The sequence below is a fragment of the Pseudophryne corroboree genome, chromosome 1 (genome assembly GCF_028390025.1).
Source record: "Pseudophryne corroboree isolate aPseCor3 chromosome 1, aPseCor3.hap2, whole genome shotgun sequence".
NCBI lineage: Eukaryota > Metazoa > Chordata > Amphibia > Anura > Myobatrachidae > Pseudophryne > Pseudophryne corroboree.
Genome location: NC_086444.1, coordinates 889,459,310 through 889,484,752, shown reverse-complemented (window position 1 = coordinate 889,484,752; position 25,443 = coordinate 889,459,310). Strand labels below are relative to the sequence as shown.

The following is a 25,443-nucleotide window of genomic DNA, read 5'->3' as shown; positions in this document are numbered from 1 at the left end:
CCGACCACGCCAGGCCCGCACTGCACATCCAGGCTGAGGCGATTGCTGGTCGCAGTATAACACCCGTGTGAGAGTATATACATTTTAGGATATTCTCCAGCTTTCTATCGGCAGGTTCCTTTAGGGCGGCCGTATCAGGAGAGGGTAGTGCTACCTGTTTTGACAAACGTGTGAGCGCTTTATCCACCCTAGGGGGTGTTTCCCAACGTGCCCTATCCTCTGGCGGGAAAGGGTACGATGCCAATAACCTTTTAGGAATTATCATTTTTTTATCGGGGGAAACCCACGCCTCATCACACACTTCATTTAATTCCTCGGATACAGGAAAAACTACAGGCAGTTTTTTCTCACCAAACATAATACCCTTTTTAGTGGTACTTGTATTATCAGAGATATGCAATACATTTTTAATTGCTTCAATCATGTAACGTGTGGCCCTAGTGGAAGTCACGTTTGTCTCATCATCGTCGACACTGGAGTCAGTATCCGTGTCTGTGTCTGCCATTTGAGGTAACGGGCGTTTTAAAGCCCCTGATGGCGTTTGAGACCCTTGGACAGGCACAAGCTGAGTAGCCGGCTGTCTCATGTCGTCAACTGTCTGTCGTAACGAGCTGACACTGTCACGCAATTCCTTCCATAAGCTCATCCACTCAGGTGTCGACTCCCCAGGGGGTGACAACTGTATAATAGGCAATTGCTCCGCCTCCATCTCATTTTCCTCCTCAAACATGTCGACACAATCGTACCGACACACACCGCACACACACAGGGAATGCTCTGATAGAGGACAGGACCCCACTAGCCCTTTGGGGAGACAGAGGGAGAGTATGCCAGCACACACCAGAGCGCTATATATAAACAGGAATACCACTATAAAATGTGCTTTTCCTTTATAGCTGCTGTTAGTATCAAAACTGCGCCAAATTAGTGCCCCCCCCTCTCTTTTTTACCCTTTTCTGTAGTGCAGGACTGCAGGGGAGAGTCAGGGAGACGTCCTTCCAGCGGAGCTGTGATGGAAAATGGCGCCTGTGTGCTGAGGAGATAGGCTCCGCCCCCTTCTCGGCGGCCTTTTCTCCCGCTTTTTTGTAAGTTCTGGCAGGGGTTAAAATACATCCATATAGCCCTGGGGGTTATATGTGGTGTATTTATGCCAGCCAAGGTGTTTTACATTGCTGCTCAGGGCGCCCCCCCCCCCCTAGCGCCCTGCACCCTCAGTGACCGGAGTGTGAAGTGTGCCTGAGTAACAATGGCGCACAGCTGCAGTGCTGTGCGCTACCTTGTTGAAGACTGATGTCTTCTGCCGCCGATTTTTCCGGACCTCTTCTTGCTTCTGGCTCTGTAAGGGGGCCGGCGGCGCGGCTCTGGGACCGAGCTCCGAGGCTGGGCCTGTGTTCGGTCCCTCTGGAGCTAATGGTGTCCAGTAGCCTAAGAAGCCCAATCCACTCTGCACTTCAGGTGAGTTCGCTTCTTCTCCCCTTAGTCCCTCGATGCAGTGAGCCTGTTGCCAGCAGGTCTCACTGAAAATAAAAAACCTAAAACTAAAACTTTCACTAAGAAGCTCAGGAGAGCCCCTAGTGTGCACCCTTCTCGGCCGGGCACAAAAATCTAACTGAGGCTTGGAGGAGGGTCATAGGGGGAGGAGCCAGTGCACACCAGGTAGTCCTAAAGCTTTACTTTTGTGCCCAGTCTCCTGCGGAGCCGCTATTCCCCATGGTCCTTACGGAGTTCCCAGCATCCACTAGGACGTCAGAGAAAAAGGAGATTTGAATTTGTTGAAAAAGGTGATTGAAATTAGAAAAAGTGGTGGGAATGGCACACTTTTTTATTTTTCTATTAGTGTGGCAGCCATTTTCATCCTGCAAATGAGGTTACAACAGGGCAGCCGGGGCCTCCAGCGGTGGCTTTCCCTAGCCCAGTACACTGTCCTCTCTCCCAATCTGCCCCTCTGACCAGCCACTGATGCTTTCCACCCCCTTCTTAAGTGCAGCGTGCATGCACATATATTTTTGACATGCTATTAATGAGGGGGCCTAGTCACACCTACCCAAATTAGCCATGCCCCCTACCAGTACTGAATTCTTGCAGAGCTATCAGTGGCCCTGGTTACAGCTTTCCATGGCTGTAAATTGATTAACTGAATTTGTCACTTTTCATTTTATATGGAAGTGGTTGCAACTGCGTGGAAATGCCGTTGTAAGGACAACTCAGGGGCAGAACTCCCAGAGGCAATGGATGCGCCTGCCTCTGGGCTCCAAGCCCTGAAAGGAGCACCTGCATGTACAGCAGCACCTTTGTGGTTTACAGCAGGATCCAAGTGTGACTGCTGCTCTTTAATCGGCTCTGTCCCTAGAGCCCTGCTAACACCTACTATAGGGGACAGGACAGCTCCAACTTGCCTCTAGGCGACTGGTATGAACTTACGCCCCTGAGGCAATTCGTTATAGAAATACCTTAAGTATATGAATATAGAAACTATAACTCAAAGATGCATATTAATCATGATTTATCATATTTTTCATGATTTTCTTTTACTAAAATTATGTTAAAAATGTATTTCTCACACCATTTTTGCATTATTTTAGCATCACTGAAATGTTTGAATGGGCTTTTGGTAGATAATTTGCACAATTCTCCTTCAAGCCCTTACATTTGTATTCTTTTAGTAAGCAGATTATTCTAATAATTTTTATAATGAAAACTCTGCAGTGTACTGGAGTTTGACAGATGAAGCTGTGACTCCCCTACACGTCACTGGTGGTATCAATAGAAACTGCTGCCAAATAAAACACTGTAATTTATAAACCGCCAGAGTATCGACAGCGGTTTCAGTTTAGACTGCTTAGTAAATGCTGTCAATTAGACTACAGGCAATTGACACGTTTGTTTTCCGGCGGTTTCTAAATTACACTAAAACCGCCGCTTAGATCACAGAGGAAATAAACACTTAATATAAAATAGAATAAAACTTACCTCCATTCAGGGAAACGGTGATGGTGGTCTCCTTCTCTGTGACTTGGTCAGCTGATCTGTGCGGTCAGCTGACATTCTGGACAGGACTTTCACTGCACCTTGCTGATCGCACAGATAAACTGACTGGGTAACAGAGAAGGAGCTCACCGATTGCTGTGTGAAGCATGCAGGTAAGTTTTATTTTATTATTTTTGATTATAGATAGGCAGGAGAGGAGGTCAGAAGCCAGGCAGGTGCACATAGGAGTAGATCCGGGGCAGACTCATCGGGATCAGGGAGGGCACGTAGAGGGAGCACAGCGGAGGGGTAGCCAGTGGATGAGCAGACACATTCTCGGGGTATTCTTTGTAAAAATATAATACCTGAGAAGTGCAGCGGTAGATTAGCAGGGACAGAGCGTCTCACCAGGTCTTTCCCAACAAGCACATTTTAATCCAGTCATATAATAGTTTCAAATATCGCAATGTGAATGTATGCAAATTTATCACATCACAACCACATCTGCTATGTGGATTGTGATAAATATACCCCAAAGTCTGTTCACGAGAAGCACATTAAACATGTATGGCATATAACAAAAAGTAGAAGAATATTTTGAGACTTGCACAAGAGGAATAGATTTGGCTGTGTTCAGCCAGATATGCTCATACCTCCTACTTGCTGGCATTACCCTTACCTGCCTCTCTCCCCTACAATATGTACTTAATCTGTGGCAAATTTTCCATTAGGCACGTGCCTAGGGGCGGCACCTGTTTGGGGTCTGCACTTGCATGCTTGTGTTGGTACTGTCAGCCCAAAAAGTACCAGTAACTGCTAAATATTTCCACTGTACTGAACCATATGCCATCTAGTATGGAGAGCAAACAGGTAGTACATGCACATACTGCACCTGTAAGCTGTCCTACTTAGTAAATATGTACACATAATTAAAATGTCATAGTTAGGGGTTTGTTTGTTTGTTTGTTTATTATTATTCTATTAAATTGACTAATCATCAAATGAGGGCTTATAACCAATCATTAAAAATAAAATTAGGCAGACGCGGGCGGCCGTTACGGTTGTACCTAGGGGCGCCCTCACCCCTAAATCCGCCCTTGTACTGAATGCTGTGGCTAGACTAATGTTTGTCTTCCTCATACATTGCTCTACTCCAGAAATCCCATTAATGTCTCGCCATTGCTCCCAGCAGTCAGCTCTCCTAAAAAGCCCTCACTCACTCTTCCCCTCATACATCTCTGACCTCTTCACTACATTCTACCCAGCTAACTGCTCTGCCCCACTGCTGACCTTCAATTCTCTTTCCCTCAATTACCATCCTCCTTCTCCTGTCACTATGAGTTTCCTGTCTGCATGAGTTTTTCCATGCTGCTCCCCACTTCTAGAACTGCTTACTTTGACCCATCAGCAAAAAAGTACTACATAATGCAATAAACAAAATAACAAAAACAAAACTTGTTAACCTGCACAAACAGCAGAAGATTCAGCAGAAGACATGACCTAATGGTTGTACAAAGTAGTTGGACATGATACAGGGAAGAGTGCTCTGCCATTGAGAGCTTACAATCTAGAGGGAGGAAACGATGAGAGTAGGTGTAAGGAGATGTGAGAGGATGTGATGCAACAAAGTAAACCCTTAGCTCATGTCTTATGCAGAGACTTCTCATGTGTGTTCACTACACATTCCGTTACAGTATCCATACTAGCGTGTTAACATACTTAATTGTATTCATGCATCTTGCCTCAATACGCCATGCAGTGGGAGATGCCTGGCGTCAGTGAGCTCTCTTTGTGGTCCTTTGTAACTCCACTAGCACTGGGCGTCTTTTTTGTTGAAAATTCATTTTAATTATGCAAATAAGACACACACACAGGCTCTGCTGATTAAAATGATATGCAGCATGCCTATATTCTGTGTGCTACTGCGCCTTTCTAGGAAAACACTGTAGTGTAGCATTTTGGATGCAGATGCAGACACGGTTACACATAGAATATACACATGCTGCATATCATTCTAATCAGCAAATGCTGCTTGTGCGTCCTATTAAGATGCATTTTAATGGAAAATGTTGCATAAAACAGACGCTCGGCGCTATCAAGTCATGCCATGGCATGGTGTGACTAGAAGTGCTGTTTAACGTGCAGGGAGGCTAGATGTAAGCAGAAATGTCATGTTTATTAACTGCATGTTACTATGTTTATTGCACTTACATATATTATATCTGAGGCACTGCCTGATGTCATGGTATCTGTGGTGCCCTATAGATAAACATTAATGATGAAAATATGGTGTCTCATTACTTGATTCCTAACCAATTGCCTATGTGATATACTGTATATTAAACTACAGTATATAGGTCAGTGCAACAACTCATTTACTTTATTTGGCATATTCTGTATAATATATACAGTATATAGTCTTGATGATACTATAAAACATTTTGCAAGCACTGCAAAATCTGAACAGCCATGCTTAGACAAGCAATTAGAAAAATGCCTAAACTAGGTTAATTAATGCATTGAAGGCAATAAGCATTTCTGTTAAGAAACTGGAAGTACTATTAATGTCATTACGCAGTGCTTTCCCGGCTGCCCCCAGAGGCTTAAAATAGCACTTAATGTATAAACATCTTTAACAGCTGCAGTAAATTTCAGATGATTATTCTCCCTTAGCAAAAAAAAAAAAAAAAGGTTAAGTTCATAGAGCCTTAAAGAAAAAAAAAACAAAAACAAAAAAATGTAATATCCCATAATCAGCACGAATGAGATAAGTGAATCATTTAACAATGAAATACATTTCTAATGTTAAAGATTATATCAACTTAACCAATGAATATTTAGTCTTGCATAATCACTTTATCTATTTTCAGAATACATACAAATGCATTTAAAATATATTCTGCATTATATATATTTAATCATGTTCGCAATATAACTGAACTATTATGCAGGACCAATTCATAAGGAATTTCCATGAAAAGTATTGATAAGTGATAGTAAAATATAATTGAGTTAGACACGTGTTTGTAGACTATAGAGGATTAAATACAGAAAATGCACTTATATTAGAATAAAAGGGTGTTTAAAATTCTCAGATGGCTTTAGTACAAAGCTTATGCACAGAGGAGGAGGCCCGTATGCAACCTCCTTCACTCGGGCCCCCTCCTCTGTAGCTGGTGTCCGGCAGCGCAATGGAGTCTGAGCGCTAGAGGGGCAAATGGTGCGACGGCCATTTTCCCAGATATTTCCTTACTGCACATGCACAAAACTCCGAAAAAATGGCTGCCGCGTCATTTATCCAGTGATTTGTGGAGAAATGCTGCGACCGGCTGGGGAATATGGAAAGGTGAGTACTGAAAAAATGGCTGCAGGGTGTGCAATGTGGACTCCGGAGGCCCATGTGTAAGGTAAATACTGCACATAGATAAGCCACTGCTTAGGCATCCATACCACTCATATAAAAGAATATATAATGGATCATTGTTTGTCAGGTATATAGTTCATATTGTTTAATTACATTTTATTGCTTAAACACATAATAACCTACAGCTAAAGCAGGTATACATTAATGTGAGATTAAGTATCAAATACCAGTGTGGTTGTATCTTTAAGACTTTCTGAACAAATTATGGTAAGTAAGATTTAAGTGAGTCATGTTCTAATACATGTTCTCTGGGTCTGATCTACAGATAATACATCTTCTCTGATCGTACGCTTGGATAAAGAGAAAGTACTGGACTTGCACCAAAAATTGTTGGCATGATCGATGAAGAAGCACATTCCCCTTCTCAGATGTTACAAGATGAATTGATAATATGGATTTTCACCAACAATCGTACCAATCGTGGAAGTTTACTACATTTGTTGCCAACCACTGACAATTATGTACTGTGCCTTTAAATGATAGTTTATTAATACAACTACTTTGAATATGTAATTGATAGTTTTAGAATAGTATTAGAATGAGTAGCCCATGATGTTCACTTGGACTAGTTTCTGCATTGAAACTGATGTGTACCCTTTGCTTTGGCGATTCCTCTGAGAATTAATGTCCTTATTAAACTTTCTTCATTGGTCCTGGCCAATCTCAACGTAACATGTATTCTCTAAATCCCAAAGAAGATATACAATAATATATTAGTTTTGTATAGTACTTCTCTTCCAGTGGGACTTAAACCACTTAAAATTTGCAGGATATAAACACATGCTACAAAATAAATACATAATATATGACTTTATACCACATTACAAAGCTACTTGTGAAAACAGTGGAGGGGAGCTGTAGAAGAAGGGTCAGAGGCTTGAAGGCTTGGAGGAAGACTTAACTGGTAGAGGATAAGGTAAACCTAATTAAGCCTGCTGAAGAATACTTTAGGGTTACTCATATGGCCAATACCTGCCGGATGGTCAGTAATGGTGATCAGATACAGCCAGCGGATCACAGAAGCCGGTGTCTGTTTTACACAAGATGCCTTCTGCTGCTTTTACATATTATCGCACAGCTGATGCGCACAAAAATGTAGTGGTGGTGCGAACAGCGTACATCTCTGAATCAGGACCGTTATTACTACTATCTAGGACCCTAGTTACAGATGGGTCCACGTTTTTCTTGGCCTTTAATAGGATTAACCGAGACTGGGCAGTCGGACTTAATCCCCTGCTGTATTGTTCTCTGTATTGTATTGCAGCTGAGAACAATAGATGAAGGGTTTATGTAAATAAACCACGGTATGCCTAGGCGCAGCAAACTAGCCAAGATAACCGTGGATCTATCTGTATGTAGGGCTTTGAATGGCAGGCATCCAGTGAAGTGAGTGGAGAAGATACGTTATGTGACAGGAACAGGGATAGTTAGTTACTAGCCTAGCAGTTGACCTTTGTACCAGTGGCACATGGTAAATTGTTTTTTTCTGGGAAAACTCAGGTAGAGGGCACTGAAGTAGTCCAAGCATTACAACACAAATGCTTGTGTGAGTGTAGGAAGATCTTCTTGAGTAATCAAATGCTTGATTATGGCTATGTTCCTCAGATGGAAAAATGAAGATTCGACCGTAGTAAATAAAACAGGGCTATAAGTAGGGTTGTGCGAGCACAGGGCACCGTGAGCTGCACTATCCCTGCCTCATGGTCCTTACAGCCTGTGTCACTGCTGCAATGCCTTTGGACACTCCAGACAGGCAACCGACAGCCTGCACAGAGAATCCTAAGGATGATCCTGCGCTGCTGTTCTTCCCGGCGCTGGCAGCCTCGCCCCCCTCGCTCTGACATCATGCAGTCGGGGAGTGTGGCCAGCACAGGGTGCCGGAAAGGACTATTAATATATAGTAAATTTGGTAAATCACCAGGGATAGCCTTTCTTTTAAAGATGTTTTCTTACTTTCAAACCTTATGGCACGATTTACCTTGTTATATTAGCTGAATAAAATAAGCTGAATAAAATGCTGTCACACCTGACTGTACAACCTGCATTATAGCACTAGGAGCACATGTATAGGCTATGGTGTTTAATAAGAACAATGCTATGGCTACATCACAGTAAATGGTATACAACTAGAATGCACATTTTATTCATAGGATATATGGGTTCTATTTAATAAGCCTTGGAGAGAGATAAAATACCAGTCGAACAGCTTCTAACTGCAATGTCACAGGCTGTGTTAGAAAACATGACAGTTACAGTAGGAGCTGGTTGTTTGGTTCTTTATCTATATCAATTTTAACTCTCTCCAAGGGGTCGATTCTATTCGGCAACTTAAGAATAGCGCCGGGAATTAGCTCCCGACGCTATTCAATTCAGCTGTTAGTGACCCGCAATTGTCGGGAATTCTTCTCTCATCCCCGGGGGATGAGAGATGAAACCCGACAAAAGTGCTGCCTCGCGGCCGGCGCAAGGCTGATTCTGTCGGGAATCAGCATCGCCGCGGGTAGTTAAGTCGGAGATTGCCCGTTCTCCCGACAAAACTACCTGTTAAGTCGGCGAGAACGGGACATCGCCGACTTAACTGGAGCTGAATTGAATAGCGTCGGGAGCTAATTCCCGGCGCTATTCTTAAGTTGCCGAATAGAATCGACCCCCAAGGTTTAATAAATAGACCCCTCTAAGTGCTTGTTTAGGCAATCTCACTGGTAAGGGGTCTCAAATTGCCTGTCTTCCAGATTCGGAGACTAGGGGGTATATTCAATTGGTGTCTTATCCCTCATTTTGTCAGAAAACAAGCCTTCTCTGGCAAAAAAAAATTAAAAACTGTCGAATTGCATTCGAGAATTCAATACGCCACTTTTCGTCAAAATTCCTGTCGGATCCGTTCCGACTTATGACTTTTCGACAGTCGAGTGTCTGTAATGGTAAAAAAAACGGGTTTTTGACAAAACCATATTCAAGTGAAGATTGTTGAATCGGTGTCAGTGGTTTTCGATGTGACTTTTGACAATTTCACTCCGACAAGTTTTTCTGTTGTGAGCTGACAAGGAATTAAAATACTTTAATTTTTATTTTTTAAATTTCTTCTAGCATATATATTTATATTTTAAGTAAATAGATTTTTAAAAATATATATTTATAAGCCACATTATTATATTTTGATTTTTTTCAGAATATTTTTTTCTTTACTGTACTGAGGGAAGAAATGTACCCATGATTCCACTTTTTTACCCAGGTTACACTTCACAAAAGCCACTCCTATGCTTAAGACTTCAGGGAGAAGGGCAGCCATTACAGTCAGCTGTCTTGTGGAATCGTTTTTTTTTTTAGGGCAATCTGCGTTTTTTAACATATATTTAATATTTTTTTACACTGACTACAATAATTCAGGTTCACAAAATGGCTACTGAGCACGCAGCAAACAAGCCTTTTAAGCTGTCGAGGAGCGCAGGAAGTCGAATCCCGGCCGCCCACAATCTAAGCATTGGTCACTTTCCAACAGGGGGCATGTCGAATCCATTTCAAATTGAAAATGTCGAATTCAGTGACCGGGAAGGAGGGATTCGACAGTCGAATGCTGTCGGATCGGCAAATTCGACACCAACTGAATATACCCCCTAGGGTACCAAGAGAGCAGGCAGAATTTGTCCACAACTGTGTGATCCAGTGTTTATTTTCTTAATGTGTAATAAATCGAGAGATCTGGAGCCTTTTATAAGGGGCAGGGAGAATAGATATAACTTATATGTAGGCACAGTAGGAGTCTAGTCTAGTGAAATGCAGAAGGATGTTCAGAGGTAATAACGTGAACAGCAAACAGAAAGGAAAGGAGTGAACAGGAAAAGAGGGAAGTGTACAGTGATTGCTCAGTAGACTCATTAGCCTGGAAAGAGCAAAATGCAAGAGAAAAATTAGAGAAAAAGCAGATGATGGGTCGTCTGATATTTAGCAAGGCAGGTTTATACATTATATGCATTTTAACTCCACTGGCGGATTTAGGGGAAGCAATCATGGCGTTTGCCCCCCCAAACAAACAGCTCCCCCTAACACGTGCTACTGTATGCATAGTGTGTGTGCTGGAGATCTGCATTAGTCCCTCCCACAGGCTAGCAGAGTGAGCCTTCCCCCTGCTCTTTCTCTCTCCCTTTGCTGGCTTTGCCCCATTCTCCCTGCCTGTGAGCCAGCCTCTTGTGCATAGGACTACTTTGGGATGGGAGTGTCTCCTGACTGCATCCTCATGTCACCTCAGCTGCAAGAGGGCCTCCATGTGGCTCAGCATGTGGTGAGAAGCTCAGTGTTGAGGCTACACACAGAGCACTCTAGTTGCTCTTAAAGTCAGCCTTAGGGAAGGTCTCACAGAGCATTACTTGAATGAAGTGAGTTCCCATCAACATTGGACAGCTTGTAACTTCAAAACAGAAGACATTGTAAGCACTTAAGATCTTGTGCTTCAATTGATGCAAAGTTCTCAAGCTTGGAATTGGCTCATGGCTGGCAAGTTTAAGATCAATGGCTAAGAGGAAGTAAATAGTTGCTTTCCAACTCAATTCAGACTACTCTCTCTCCACATTTTGCTAATGTATGGTTTATTCTTAAATTGATCCATGTGAGAAGTAATCTTGGCATAGTAGTATCGCTGATGGCTACCACGCCCATGAGCTAGGGTTCGATTCCCGCAAAGGACACACTTGTCTTGTGTAAAAAGTAGCTTCCGTGTGAGAAGCAATGAGTAAGGAGCATTGGGCAAGCGGGACACATGTGCTTAAGTAGGGGTGGATTAGCCTATACAATTTTCATCCTTAGGGCTGACTGCCTGTATCTGCACACTGTAGCTTCCAGCTCAGTCCTTGCAGCAGATACAGAAGGCGAACTCTCTCCGTCTCTCTCTGACCCGTCTCTCTCCCCTGATCACTCGCTCTCTCTCCCTTTAGCTCTCTCTCAATCTGTCTCTCTCTGACCCCTGTCTCTCTCCCCTGATCTCTCTCTCTCTCCGTGTCTCTCTGACCCCTGAACTCTTTGTCTGACCCAGGTCTCTCTCTCTCTCTCTCTCTGTTTCTCTGACCCTGTCTCTCTCTCCCTTGATCTCTCTCTCTGACCCTTGTCTCTCTCTCCCGATCTCTCACGCAGTCTCTCTCTGACCCGTCTCTCTCCCCTGATCTCACCCTGTCCCCTGTCTCTCTACCCTGATCTTTCGTTCTGACACATGTCTGTCTCTCTCTCTCTCTCTGACCGTCTCTCTCCAATGATCTCTCTCAGTCCCTCTTTGACCCCTGTCTTTCTCCCATGATCTCTCTCTCTGACCCCTGTATTTCTTTCCCCTGAACTCTCTTACTCTCTGACCTGTCTCTGTCTCTCCTGATATCTTTCTCTGACCCATCGCTCTCTCGCTCTGACCCCTATCTCTCTATCTCCTCTGATATCTCTCTTTCTCGGATAGTTGGAACGGGAAGTGGAGGGAGTAATGATCTGACCTATGTCTCTCTCCCCCTGATCTCTCTCTGACCCCTGTCTCTCTGCCCTGATCTCTCTCTCTCTCTCTCTCTGACCCCTGTCTCTCTCTCCTGGTCTCTCTGTCTCTCACTGACCCCTGTCTCTCTCCTCTGATCTCTGTCTCTCTCTGTGACCCCTGACTATCTGCCATCATCTCTCTATCTCAGTCTCTCTCTGAACCCCGTCTCTCTCCTGATCTCTCTCTGTATCTCTCTGACCCCTGTCTCTTTCTCAATCTCTCTCTGACCCCTGTCTCTCTCTGACCCGTCTCTCTCCTCTGATCTCTCTCTGTTTCTCTCTGCCCTGATCTCTCTCTGACCCCTCTCTCTCCCCTGATCTAGTCCTCTCTGACCCGTCTCTCTCTCCCCTGATGTCTCTCTCTACCCTGATATCTCTCTCTCGGACAGTTTGGACGGGAAGTGGAAGGAGTAATGAGTGGAGGGGGAGGAGTCAGGATTCATTCATGTCAAAATACTTAGGGGTCTATTTGCTAAGCCTTGGAGAGAGATAAAGTGGAGAGAAATGAAGTACCAGACAATAATCTGCCATGTTACAGGCTGTGTTTGAAAAATGACAGCTAGGAGCTGATTGGTTGGTACTTTTTTTCTCTCTCTCTCTACTTTATCTCTCTCTCTCTCTGAGGCTTAGTACATAGACCCCTTGATTTTATATACACTCGGAGATATAGTTCTGGGTCTGCCAGCAGAATGTACATTTTATGAGTGCAAGGCATCTGGGGGTATATTCAGATCCAGAATCTCAGACTTGTTCTCACTGATTGACAAATATTAGTGGGTGTGGGGCTTGACCAGTGATAGAAGTAAATTGTCAGTGTACAAGTGAGCCTCAGCCAACTGTACCCCAGATGTCAGGGTTATTTCATATGCGTACAGGGGTTCCGGCGCCTTCACCTGGGAGGCGGCAGCCTTTAAGCTCTTTTGCATGGCTGCCGACTTCCCAGGACTTCTGGCGTCTTCACCTGGGGGGCGGCGGCTGTCAAGCTCTTTTGCATATCTGCCGCCCATCCAGGACTTCAATGGCGTCTTCTTTGTTCAGGAGCTCTTCACTGCTCCTCCTCCGTCGTCGGACTAAGTCAGCCGGAGGGGGCGGGGTGATGACGCAGTGTGCCATGATTGGCTCGCGGCGGCCATCTTGAATTTTAAAAATGACGCGGAGGCGCCATTTTTTAAACTGGTACCGCTCCGCTGCCAAACTCTGCAGAATGGCAGGCAGGGATCTCAGATCCATGCCTGCCGCTAATACTCTCACCTCCACCGTGTCCTGCCGCCCGCACCACCGTCGCATCTCGCCGCCCGCACCTCCGCCGCATCCCGACGCCACCGATGCCCGCACCTTCGCTGCGCCCACACAGTGATGACAGCGGATCCAGTGACGGATCCGCTGGCCAATCACTGTGGCCTCACTGACAGGGGCGTGCTTTCATGGGTTGAAAACACGTCTCTGTATGAAAGTGGCACTTCTAATGGTGCCGCTTTCCTATGTATTTTCAATGGGCTTTTACTGCCAATGGCTTAGCCCCGCCACCGCGCCCGCTCCCTGCTCTCACACCTTTCCCATTGACAACGGGAGGCACCACGATCGGTGCCTCCCAACCCCATTTACAGAGTAATAATGATTAGATTAATACAAAGAAGATACTTATGAATCATAAGTATCTTCTTTGTATTATTTTAATCATTAATGAAAGGGGAGGCACTGCCTCCCCTGATTGCACGTCCCTGCTGGAGACTATGTTGGCCATTCCATGATTTGTAGCCTACTGTCTTACTTCTCCTCTAAGGTACTGTAGTTCAAACATAGGGCCCAGTATATAACCAAGGATGCGGGTGTGGTGTGATAAAAATCACCCGAATCCGCACTGTGATAATTGATTACATCGCACAGATGTATCAATTATCGCAAGCTCTGTCCCTGCAATGACAATGCGCAGCATCATCAGGGTATTTTTCGGGAACCCCCCCCCCCCCCCCCGTCGAGACGAACCCCCGTGGTCAGTGCCTACAGTGGTCCTAGAGAGGTGGTGGAACTCCCCCCTCCCCTCGGCGCACATGCAATAAAGGTATTGCGCACGCCTAAGGCACGCGGTCCAAAAAAGGGGGTGTGGTCTCAAAAAGAAAGGGACGTGGTCACACAATAGTAATAATTCCCACAGTAGTAGCACCCCTATTACACATAATGCCCACAGTAGTATCACCCGGTAATACACAATGCCCACAGCAGTAGCGCCCCTTATACAATGCCCACAGTAGTAGTGCTCCTTATGCAATGTCCACTGTACTGGTAGTGCCCCTTATATAGAGCCCATAGTAGTGGTGCCCCTTATGCAATGCCCCCAGTAGTAGTGCCCCTTATGTCCCCAGGAGTGATGCCCCTTATGAAGTGCCCCTTTTACAATACCCTCATTAGTAGTGCCCATTAGTAATGCCCTTAATGGTAATTCCCGTGTAGTATTGCCCCCAGTAGTAATGTCGTCTGTAGTAATGCCCCCAGTCATTTAGCCCCCTGTAGTTTAGCCACAGTAGTTATGCCCCCAGTGGTAATGCCCCTGCAGTTATGACCCCAGTAGTTTACCCTCCCTTTAGGTTAGCCTCCCAGTGGTAATGCCCCCAGTAGTTTAGACCCTGTAGTTTAGTACTCATATAGTTTGCCCCATGTAGTTTAGCCCCCAGTGGTAATGCCCCCTTTAGTTTAGCCCCTGCAGTTATGCCCCTAGTAGTTTAGCCCCCCAGTAGTAATGCCCCCAGTAGTTTAGCCCAATGTAGTTTGCCCCAAGTAGTAATGCCCCCAGTAGTTTAGCCCCTGTAGTTATGCTCCCCAGTAGGTTAGCCCCCCGTGTAATGCACCCCAGTAGTGATGCCCCCCTGTAGTTTAGCCCCCCAGTAGTTTAGCCCCTGCAGTTATGCCCCCAGTAGTTATGCCCCCCAGTAGTTTAACCCCTGTAGTTATGCCCCCAGTAGTTATGCCCCCCAGTAATGCCCCTAGTAGTTTAACCCCTGTAGTTATGCCCCCAGTAGTTATGCCCCCCCTGTAGTAATGCCCCCAGAAGTAATGCCCCCAGTAGTAATGTGCACCAGTAGTAATGCCCCCAGTAGTAATGTGCCCCTGTAGTTTGCCCCCAGTAGCTTGCCCCCTTGTATTTAGCCCCCCAGTAGTTTGCCCCCTTGTAGTTTTCCCTCAGTAGCTTGCCCCCTTGTAGTTTTCCCTCAGTAGCTTGCCCCCAGTAGTTAGCCCCCCAGTAGCTTGCCCCCTTGTAGTTTGCCCCCAGTAGCTTGCCCCTTCTAGCTTGCCCCATTGTATTTAGCCCCCCAGTAGTTTGACCCCTTGTAGTTTGCCCCCAGTAGTTAGCCCCCCCAGTAGCTTGCCCCCTTGTAGTTTGCCCCAATAGCTTGCCCCCTTGTAGTTTGCCCCCAGTAGCTTGCCCCCTTGTATTTAGCCCCCCAGTAGTTAGCCCAGCAGTAGCTTGCCCCCTTGTAGTTTTCCCTCAGTAGGTTGCCCCCAGTAGCCTGCACCCTTGCAATTTGCCCCCAGTAGTCAGCCCCCCAGTAACTTGCCCCCAGTAGTTTGCCCCCCAGTAGCTTGCACCCCAGTAGATACACACACATGTTACGAAAAAAACACCATACTAACCAAGCCCCACTCCCGCGTCCGACCGATGTGGTCCTTCCGGCGTCCGCTCCTGAGCACCATGAGAGAGACGTTATGACGTCTCTCCCATAGCGGGCACTGACAGAGCAGGAAGCCGGAGCTCAGTAGTGAGCTCCTGCCTCCGGCTGCCACTGTGGAGAGAGTCGGGTGCCCACTGGTAACACAATCTCAGCGGCCACCCGGCATCTCCCGGCGGCGGCACACAGCTGGTTAGGTGAGCCGGAGGAGACGGAACGCACCGTCTCCAAGTGGAACTGACGGAACGCAGTTCTGCCCCGTTCCGGCTCACTTTAACCCCTGCCCACGGTAAATATACTTACCAGTCCAGGTGATCGCTGCTCCTGCAGGGCTGCCGGGCGCCTGATCCTGTGCGCTGCTGTGACCCATGGTGCTGTAAAGTGAGTTGCCATTTTGTAGCGTCACTTTACTGCACCGGGGGTCACAGCGCAGCACATGGAGGACCGGGGCGACCAGCAGGCCGCATCGGCACACCAATCACCGGCTCCCTGGACTGGTAAGTATATTTGGTTTTGTTTTTACACTAGCCAAGTCCCGCACAGCTTTCTCTGCCAGGGAACAGAGAGAGCTGGGCAGAAATAGGGATCTCGCAGTGCTGCCCTGCGATTTCGCCAGCCTGAGCTGGCGTAATTATCACAGGGCTCACTGCGGTATTTTTAAAAAAAAATTTTTTTGTAAATTCATCCATATCACATTTCCCATTATTAGCAGGGTTGAGGTGCAGTCTAAAAGCACCACTTTTAAATATCCCGGGTCGAATAACCATGCACTTCAACCCGGTATAAAAGCAGTGTTATACACGGGTTGGACCCGGGTCAATGTGCATTCTACTACCCCTTTCACACCGCACAAATAACCCGGTATCGACCTGGCATATTGCCGGGTCGACACGGGTCGGCGTGCGGTGTGAAAGGGGCATAGCCGAAATTGCGGGAATAAAGCTCCCGGGTCGATTAGTCCCGGGACCCATTTACTACAGCAGGGAGAGGCGGCGCGGAGATGATCTCATCTCCCAGCACCGCCTCTACCTCCGCACCCCGCCACTGGCTCCACCCCCCGCTGCTATGGCAACCCGCCCGGCATATTGCCGTGTCGGGGAAGCATGCAGCAGCTGCCAATGCCGGATCCCACCCGGGAAGGATCCGTTTCCAATTCCCGGGTGGGATCCGGCATTGGCAGTGTGAAAGGGGTATAAAGTGTCCAACCCGGGTTTTTCAACCCTGCATTCATGTAAAAGTGCTGATTGGCTGTTCTTTGATGATGTCAGAAGCCTGACCCCTGCTACACAGGAAAGAACAGAGAGCATTAAGAATTAGAGCTGTTAAGAATTAGGGGTGAGGCAGAGATTGGTAGGCAGCTTACTGCATACCTCCCAACTTATTAAAAGTACAAAGAGGAACCTTGGGGCGCGCGCGAAAAGTGGGCGTAGCCTATATGAACGGGGCATGGTCTCGTGGCAGAGCAGCGATCGCGAGTAACACCCCCCTTGTACCGTCACTGTCTGAGCTGCTGGCATGCCCCTTCTCCCTCTGTCACCTGTGAATAGACGCTGTGCGCATGCGCACAGCGTCAATTCACCGCTGCTCTGCTAAGCAGTGCAGCAGTGACACTAGCCTCCCAACTGCCCCCCCCCCCCCACCACCACCACCGCCATGGGAGGGACAGTCCCAAAAAACAGGACTGTCCCGAGAAAATCGGGACAGTTGGGAGGTATGTTACTGGAACAGTTAAAGATGCAATTGTGTATAAAAACATAGCTCTGTCAGCCATGATTCCTGCAATGCTGTGAGCTGTCCCCACCCAGTGCCGGCGCATCCTGCTCAACAAGGGTATGCAATGCAGGGAGACGCCGGACAGAGAAGGCGCTCTCCCCGCACTGCTACCCTGCTGTTGCTGCCAGCTGCCGCTGCACCTGTCACTGTATGACAGGCAGCGGCGCCGGCAGCAGGAAGCGCGGCTTTCAGCGTCTGGTGGTCCCTCTGGCATGGCTCATCAGCAGCTCTCTGTGTGCTTCCCCCATGCTAAGGATCTCCCCTGCGGCTGTGGGCGGCGTGGCTTGGTACTGAACCCTGCTGCCTATCCAAGGGAGGGAGCGGGCGCGGTGGCTTCTACAGTCCCTTGCTCTGCACATCTTCTTTGGTGGTCCTGTCCTGCTGGGAGTTACCCTCGCTGCTGTTCCTGGCTGTTCCTCCCTGCCATCCTGTGGACTACTCCATTGGAGGTAGCTGCTTCCCTGTTGACCCCTCCCCCCCCCCCTCCCCGGCTTATTCACCCTCCCCCCCCTCCCCTCCTGTGGACATACAGATGTAGCCACACTCATCATTGCCGAGATGCGTGCGCATGCATCGCGGCATGATGGGAATGCACCACACTGAAACTGGCCAGGCGTTCGCTCCATAGGCTTTAATGTGTGCGCTTATGTATGCACGCGCACATAGTCACGGGCACATTAGGCACACCACAGCTGCGCATTGTGGCACCAATGAGCGTGGCTACATCTGTATGTGTAAGGAGCACCACTTCTGTGGGCATTATGCGTGGTACTACTACTGTGGGTGTTATGTGTTGCACTTCTACTGTGGGCATTAATTGTCAGGGGCACTACTACTGTGGGCATTATGTTTGGCACTACTGTGGGCGTTATGTGTAAGGGGCACTACTACTGTGGGTATTGTGTGGCACTACTATTGTGGGCATTATGTGTGGCACTTCTGTGGGCGTTATGTGTAAGGGGCACTGCTACTGTGGGTATTATATGTGGCACTACTATTGTGGGCATTATGTGTGGCACTACTGTCGATGTTAACTGTAAGGGGTACTACTACTGTGTGCATTATGTGGGGCACTACTACTGTGGGTATTATGTGTAAGGGAAACTACTACTGTGGGAATTGTGCATGAGGCACTATAGCATAACGTGTATTAGGGAGGGCGCAAACTTATAGTTTGCAGGGGGGTGCCGAACACCCTAGCACCGGCCCTGTCTCCACCCTCTCATTTTGTCCCCTTCTGACACCCATCTTTCTGAGCCAAAAAGAGTCAATTTAAAATGAAATCCATGGTGTTTTAATTGCTGACCCGGGTTGGGTTCAAAGGAGCCAACCCTGCAATAACCCGGGTTGAAAGTGTAGTGTGAAACGGTCTGACCCGTGTCCGACATGGGTTGGACCCGGGTTCAAAATACTGGGTCGGACCCAGGTTTGCGGTGTGAAAGGGGTATTAAACAATAAGTCCTGCAACATTTCAGTGATACTAAAATAATATGAAAACGGTGTGAAAACAACCTTTTTCACATTTTTTTGGTAAAAATAATGTTAATAAATAGACCTCTTTGTCTGTAGATATGTTTTTGGTCTTTATAGTGCAATTGGATGAACCTGTGACAAACTATGCGCTCTCTAGGGGGTATTGCATGGTGCTGCAAAATGCTATGGTAATCCTTTTGGTTTGGAGTACTAAGCCACCAACTCAGGATCCAGCAAAAGAGCTCCAGATCATCACGCTTCCTCCTCCATGTATGACAGGGTTTTACTTACTAGGAGGCGGCTTGTAAAAGTCACTGCCTTCAAGTGTGTTTACGCCAAAAACATTAAAGGGTAAAGCTTTTGATAGCAAAACAATAAAAATTGTATTTACATTTTGTGCTTAAACACATCGGGACGCAGTAGCTTCTACAAGCCATTGTCTAGTACAGTGGTTCCCAACCTCGGTCCTCAAGTACCCCCAACAGTTCATGTTTTCCAGGTCTCCTCACAGGATTGCAAGTCAAATAATTTGCTCCACCTGTGGGTCTTTTATAATGTGTCAGTGAGTAATGAATACACCTGTTCAACTGCCGGGTGGACTGGAAAACATGAGCTGTTGGGGGTACTTGAGGACTAAGGTTGGGAACCACTGGTCTAGTAAATAACCCGTACATACTGAGGAATCATCCTTTAGTCTACATGTTGGTGTACAAAAATTTTTTTATTCACCAGTCCATAAAACCATTTTCCAGTCTTCAGTAGTCCACTGTCAGTGCTCTATGGCCCAGGAAGCTTCTTTACACATGATTATATTGTGCCTACATGTGGGGGAGGGTGGGGGGTATACATTACAAAAGAACTGCTCCCTGTTCAGCATAACCATAGTTTGGGATATTGTACTGTATGTGGGTTTAACTCTGATTTACAGATTTCTTTGAATAACAATTTTTGCATATTTGAATACAAATTATTCAAAGTGTAATGAGATCATTCACTTTATGTGCAATATATGCTTCAAAGTCATGTGAACTAATAGTATTTTACCATATTATGGGTGATTAATAAATGTCTTTTTTAATGATATCAATGGTGGTTTGAATCTTTTTTTTATAATATCCTATCTTGTACACCAGCTCTTCATACAGGTACTCTGTTTTCTCTTTACAATTGTGGAAGGAGGCTGGCCAGTGTCCACTTGGTAGCAGCTGTGTTACACTCTGTGGTTTTGCATCCATATTTTTTTTTGTCATTATTATGAAAACTATTGGAGATGTCACAAATTAAAACCACAATAAGACAAAAAAAAATGTCCATTTGCCTGGCTATTCTCTCCACTCGATACAGGAAGATAATTTAGTAATTGTATAATTTTATTTACATGGTGCTGGGTTTGTATAATTGCTGATTTCAGGGTTCTGGAAAACATAGGTGTATGCCATTCACGCAGTGCCAGATTCAGGTCCTAATGGGCCTGGAGCTGAAATTTATAAAGGTCCTATTGTGGGCTGCCACATGGGGTGTGACTACTGATATGGGGGTGTGGTCTGTACCATGAGGTGTGACTAGCACCGTGGAGGGCATAGCTACCCACCTTCCTTCACCCACTTCAATCTCCTTCCCCTCTTTGCTTATATGAGGCATTTACCTGTCTAAACAAAAACAACACAAAAAAAACACAAACTATGGTTTAGTAATATAATAAAATGAATGTTATTGAGGTCAGTAATACTCCGGGAACAAAAAAAGGCACAAATTATGTGATTCTAACTTTTTTGTCAATTTTTGGAAAAATTACAAAACCAGTCACTGCGTTTTCGGCACTCCTCAATAATGATCAACATGCTCTGGTGCCCATCCAATGAATCAAACAGAATAAGGAAGTGGTGGTGTCACAGACACAGGGCCTGATTCAGAGTTGCAAGCAAAGCCAAAAAGCACACAACTGGGCAAAACCATGTGGGGCTGACTGGGTGGGTTGTATCCCACGAATACTGGACAGCTTCATTTTTACACTGCAATTTTGATTATAGGGGTAAATGTATTACCTTCCATTATGGGGGAGAAGCAGTATCAGCGCACGTTATGTGCACTGATACCGCTTCTCTCCCATGTATTACTGCTGCGGTGCCAGCTCAGTGTCCATATCAGCACTGCTATCTAATAGATAGTACGCCAGTATGAGGGGGCAAATTCTGAACGGTCAACATCGCTGACCATTCCGACACCTGCAAATTTTTGTCAGCTGCAGGTGGCGATGCCCATACACAACAGCAGGGACAGAGCTTTCTCTGCCTGTGGTGGGTGCAGCTCTGGACTGCGTAGGGGATTTCGCATGAGTATGAGATCGCACGCACGCACGCACAGTGGAGCCGGCCAGGCAGGGAGACACAGGCATCGGCACTGAGCTGATGCGTTGTGAGCTCAGGGGCATCGCTGGAGGGGGAGCACTTCGACCGGCAAGATATTAATACATCTTGTTGATGTCCCTTCCTGCTTCGTCTCGGTAATAAGGCGAAACAGGAAGTGTTAGAGTGGCACGTATAATATATTTACCCATCAGTTTGGACACACTTCCCAACTAAAAAACAGTCGGGATCGGCAAATCAGGTATTTTTTTAACATTTGTCATTTCCCCGAGTTCTCAATGGATCGCTGATTGGCAGATCAGCAGTGCCGACGGATTGGAGAATCGCAGCCGTTGACGTATGGAGGGCATTAACTTGCAGGAACAGTGTGAAGCTGTTACAGGGCTGTTCTAAGCAGAGTGTGACCACTTGAATTGAGGTCTGCTAGGAAGAATCAGTCTGTGTGGTCACATTCAGATTAGGTAGCCCCTTGTGACCAATAGCTCCATTTCACCTGTCACCAATTGTGGGAGGTCTCAGTCTGTTTATATAGTGAGCATGGTGTATGGAACACTAAGTTTTTACCATACTGCACCATTTTACTAGAGCTGTGGGCGCAACAAGAAGTACATGGACGGAACAGAGCAGCTGCGCATGCCAAGTGGCAGCAGCATTTCCTCACAAATTAGCTGTTTATGAATCTTAATCAGAGAACAAAGAGCAGCTGACAGCAACAAGAAACAGGTGTCTTCAGGGCCGTCTTAACAGCAGTGTGGGCCCCCGGGCACAGCAATACACTGGGGCCCCTACCTATCCTCCAGCTGTAGGGGTTGGGGGTGCTATCAGCGGCAGCTTTGATGTCCCGCAGGCGGTAGGGGGTGTTCTATCTTCAGCTCAGCATGTAGGACCTGGAGCAGTAACTTCTGCTAATTACTCCTCTACTGCACAGATGGTGGGAGATGGGGAGGGAGGGAGAACACTGAACTGTATAAGGGGGCATTGGGCTGAATGAAGGGGTCCTGGTACATGACTTCCAGGGTGGTAGGGGGTGTTTAATACGCAGGGGAGGGGTGGATAGTGGAGTGGGCTTAATATTCAACATTTTCCAGTGGGAGGGCAGCTTGCTTGACTGCAGATATCTCCGGTTCCTGGAAATAGATTCTTAGCTTTGAATGTGATAAAACACTAGAGAGCCTCACCTTTCAGGAGGTGCTGGGGACTTGGGGATCAGAGATCAGAAGCCAGAGCAATCCACCAACGAAAATATAAAACTGTATACCAGGCGTGCAGAGCTGGAGCAGGGACCAGATGCTGGAAGGCTGATATCTCTGGTTCTGGGCATAGTAGAGACAAGCTGCCAGTGTCCACCAAAAGGGGAGAGTCCCAGCTTTTGGAGTATACAGTCAGAAAAACTATAAGTCAAACAGAATCCAAGATATCTGGCTGGGAAGAGCAATTAACAGGCTTGGATGGGGACCACTGGTTTGAAGTCAGATATCTCTGGTTCCCCTTGCCCGATTTTCAAAAATATGGTACCCCTGGAAAGAGGGGACCCTCAGCTATCAGCCTAGGGCCCTTATACTCCTGGGGCCCTTGGGCAAGTGCCCATTGAGCCCATATGAAAAGACGGCCCTGGGTGTCTTAACATGAGTTGGGAGAATGGGATCAGTATGAAATGCCTGCTGACGGGATCCCGGCTGTCATGATCCCAAGAGCGGGAGCACCGTAATGCCGGCAGAGGGGCGAGCACTAGAAGGCCCCTTGCAGGCTCAGTGGCTCGCTGCGCTCGCCACAGGTTCTATTCTCCCTCTATGGGTGTCGTGGATACCCACAGAGGGAGAATAGCCTGTGTCGCCGGTATTCCGGCAGCGGCATTTCATCATTAGTCGGGATCCCGGCGTCGGCATTGTGACTGGCGGGATCCCGACTAGCGGTATTTTAACAGCTTCCCAGGATAATATGCATATGGAAAGCTCAGTTCTGTCTCCTACTGGTTATCTTATGTACTGTATGTACATTTATTATGAGATCTTAAACCATTTTCTGACCACTTATGTTACTTACATGAGTTAAATATGTTTGATATAGAAAATTCATTTTAGACTCTCTAACATAGAGCCTATACTATAGACCAGAATTTCTCAAACCTGGTTCTCTGAAAACACCAATTGCATATTTTACAGACAGCTTCAGTGTCACAACAACGGAAATAATGTACATCAACTAGGAGATGTGGAAAACATGCACTGCTAGGGGACACTGAGGATTGAGTTTGAGAATTACTGCTCCATACTGTACCATCTATAGTGTTATTTATTAATACTGCTTTACCTACACTATCCATAAGGAGACCGATGTACACACAGTATATGTCCGGTGCTAGGTTATACTGCTGTCTCCTAGACTCCCAAACCTGATCCAATGCTTGAAGAGCAGGGGATATGGATTATGAAATGGTGCCTACAACATCAGCTCAGGCAGGCTGGCCATAAACCGCTTCTATTGGGGATTTACTGTGATCACTGGCTCTGTATATGTCTGAAACATTACATACACTGCACTTTGTATGAGGCAGATGATAGCTTGTCAAGTGCCCACACTCACTATACAATAAAACATTTGGTGAACCCCACCCCCACCTCTAGAAACCCTGCGTTTGCTTCTGCACAGTACACTGTTTATGTATGCTTTCCAAGGTATGATGAGGATATTTCTGACCTATGTAGGGTCCAGCAGCGGAAAGTGGTTTTGCATTTCGTGATGCCTGTCCACTAGTACTTGGGGCCCATTCTATACTATCCTGAGCATATGCATGTTAAGAGCATCAGTTATGAATAATTTAGGAGGAGAGTTGGGACCCCAAGGGTGTGGTCCACCCCCTTACCTCCTGGTCCTGTAGCTACATCCAGTATATATTCCCGATACTTTCCCTATACTCACTTGTCAGCCAACATACTGTATGTGTGAATGTTTGTTTTTTACTTTGCTTAGAACAAGTATGTATTGTGAAAATATATGTCAATAACACACTACTTGTCAATTAATACCTGTGATAAACTATTTCCAAGTTCCTTGCATAGCGCAATATTGAACTCTACTAACACCCCACACGGGTGGTCTTCTGTATGCCGAATGTCGGGATCCCGGCGCACAGTATACTGGCGCCGGAATCCCGACACCCGGCATACCAACAACTATTCTCCCTCGTGGGGGTCCACGACCCACCTGGAGGGAGAATAAAATAGAGTGGCGCGCGTAGCACGCCACCGTGCCCGCAGCGTGGCGAGCGCAGTGAGCCCGCAAGGGGCTCCTTTGCGCTCGCCACGCTGTCGGTATGCCGGCGGTCGGGCTCCCGGCGCCGGTATGCTGGTCGCCGGGAGCCCGAGCGCCGGCATACCGTACTACACCCCCTCACACAACAGGTGCACTCGTGTGAGTACTGTACATTCACCAGGGTTCACTGACATCACTGATTCACAAGGCACAAAGTGAGCAGGGCTGACAATCCCTGACAATAGTATTCACTGCACAACATGACAACTTATTGACAGGCAACAATATGGCATCACTTAGTGAGTGTGAGCACATGCAGGGGCTGTTTACAGTACAGTGTGATATTGTACTCATTCTCTCACCCATGTCTTTTTCTTTAACCCAAAATATTTTTTAGAGGGACATTTGCCCAATAATAGAGGTCAGCGTGTCTAGCAGCTGCAGTGACCTGCCTAACAACTAAGTCACATTTCTACCACTGAATCTATTTAGAGTGGTCAAGGTCTTCTGAGGTCTATTTGCAGAGGGGCATTTATTGAAGGCACCATGAGCACTTGTGAAACGCCTTGCGATAGTGCTCAACGGTTGCATGAAAGCTGGATTTGCGTGCTTGGAGTTGGGGGATTATAACCACTTGCACATTTTGAGTACTTCTGCTCTCAATAAAAAATGTACAAGGTTGCAAGCTGGGTGTCTTTTTTTCCTTAAGGACCTGTGCTATATGCGTATAACCAATAATGGGGAGATGCTACTTTTAGGTTTAAGTTTATTTTTTTAAGTATACACTTAAAATATAACAATATTTACATGTAAAAGAACAATGACAATATAATAAAACAACTGTCAGCACATAAACTATACAAACCATAAAAATATGCTGCAGTTCTTTTTCTGCAACCTGGGAAAACTTTATAGATTTGCTTTCTGATCCTACAAGATTTGTAGATGCCTCAGTTATACGCCTTGGTATGAAACAAGGGTGTATTTTAAGTATCCTCCTGTTTTCTGTATTTATTGG

At 46.4% G+C, this 25,443-nt stretch overlaps 1 protein-coding gene across 28 annotated transcripts in view; it reads right to left on the bottom strand.

Annotated features, from left to right (window-relative positions):
* The window catches only part of ANK2 (ankyrin 2), a 939,290-nt gene that overhangs the window by 293,851 nt on the left and 619,996 nt on the right, over positions 1–25,443 (bottom strand). The gene's annotated exons all lie outside the window — the stretch shown is intronic.